Genomic DNA, 1,571 nt, shown 5'->3' with positions numbered 1-1,571 from the left:
GGCCGGCGAGCAGGCGCTTGACGTGACCGGGCTTTTAAGCCGCCGCTCGTCTGGCTCCGAGCACAGGCTGCGCCTGTGCCTCTGACACACCCGGCAGAAACGCCGCACGGCCGCGGCCGCGGGCACAGCGCGGGCCCTGAAAACTGGCTGCGAGCGGCGGTACCTGTGTGACTGCTTGGGGGGTGATTCCCGCAGGTGGCTGCTCCTGCGACTTTGAATGCTTTTCTTTGTTTATTACAGGTAACCGTGGGTGATCAGACAGCTGTGGTAAAAGATACAGACCTGTCTGAAGAGATGCTGTGGAGTGTGCCCTTCAGTCTCTGGAGGAACGCAACGTTGAGTGTGATGTTGCAGCTCATATAAAGAGCATAAGTGTTCGCTCATAACGTTTTTCTACTGAATGCTATATGGACTTCAACAATCAAGCAAAAATGTTGGTGGGTAAGTAGTTCTAGAGAAGCAAGTTCTGTGGACACTAGATAATCCAGTCAGACTTTCTCTGCAGACTGGTGTCCTTATGTTCTTTTCTGTACCCCTTACATGCACTTTTCTGGTTCTTCCCCTTCTCTTTCACAATTCCTTCTATTTAAGTCCTTTCCTCCACTCTCCAAAGGCATCACTTGGACAGTGATACTGGGTTCCCAGTGGTCTCTTCTGCAGGAGTTTGACAGGAAGTACAGTCCTACCTGGCAGCGCGCTGTGGGAAGGAATTTTGTGACTCGCAAGACCGGTCACTTCGTCCTCCTCTGCCGGGGTCCTGTTACTGTTGTTCTCCTCAAGGGTGCTTAGAGCCCTGGACTGTTTCTCAAACTCTTGTCTTGTTACTCAGTTGTGTGCTAACGGGACAAAGCCTGTGCCTTTAGCCTTCCTGAGAAAGCAGACCTTTGGCCGTCAAGGGCAATGGCAGGGATTTTGCTAGCATGTTTTTATTGTAGTTAGGGGAAAATAACAAAAAAAACCAAACAACCCACCCAAACTTTCTTGTATTTATTTTCTTTCCACAGCCAGCTTCTTTGCTAATAAAAGTGTTGTGTTCTGCCTTTAAAAGTTTTATGGCTGTGTACCTTCTTTTTCTAGTATTGCTCATGCTATTTATTTCCCTGTGAATGTGGATGACTAACTTTGTTAGAAAGTTTCTTTTCTCAAACCCAAAACATCTAAACACTACGGTAACCACCCTCAAAATTTGGTCAGTAATTCCAAGAATAATAGACCTAAATAGGGAGCAAACAGGAGTTAAAAGAAGGCCTTTTATGAGGCTTCTCCTAAAATGTTATTTATTAGCTCTGCCCTTTCACACTCCACCCCTACTTTTCTTGTAAGAAACCTGGGAACTGCTCTCCCCGTGCACTTGAAGCTCTCATCCCTAAAATAATGGGAAAGGGATCAGCAGATGCACTCAAGATCTTTGAATGTTATTTTAAGGGTTAATTAAAATGTCTTTAGAATCTCTGTTGCCCAGTGTTCTTTTCCCCTTTTCTGTCACTTTGAAGGAAAAGTTAAAAAGTATTACTTAAATTAGGCATTATGGAGTTATGTTTTACTTTCACAGTTGTTTGCTACAATTCAGT

This window comes from Pygoscelis adeliae, unplaced genomic scaffold (assembly GCF_000699105.1).
Source record: "Pygoscelis adeliae isolate BGI_AS28 unplaced genomic scaffold, ASM69910v1 Scaffold358, whole genome shotgun sequence".
Lineage (NCBI taxonomy): Eukaryota > Metazoa > Chordata > Aves > Sphenisciformes > Spheniscidae > Pygoscelis > Pygoscelis adeliae.
This window is presented reverse-complemented; position numbering follows the sequence as displayed.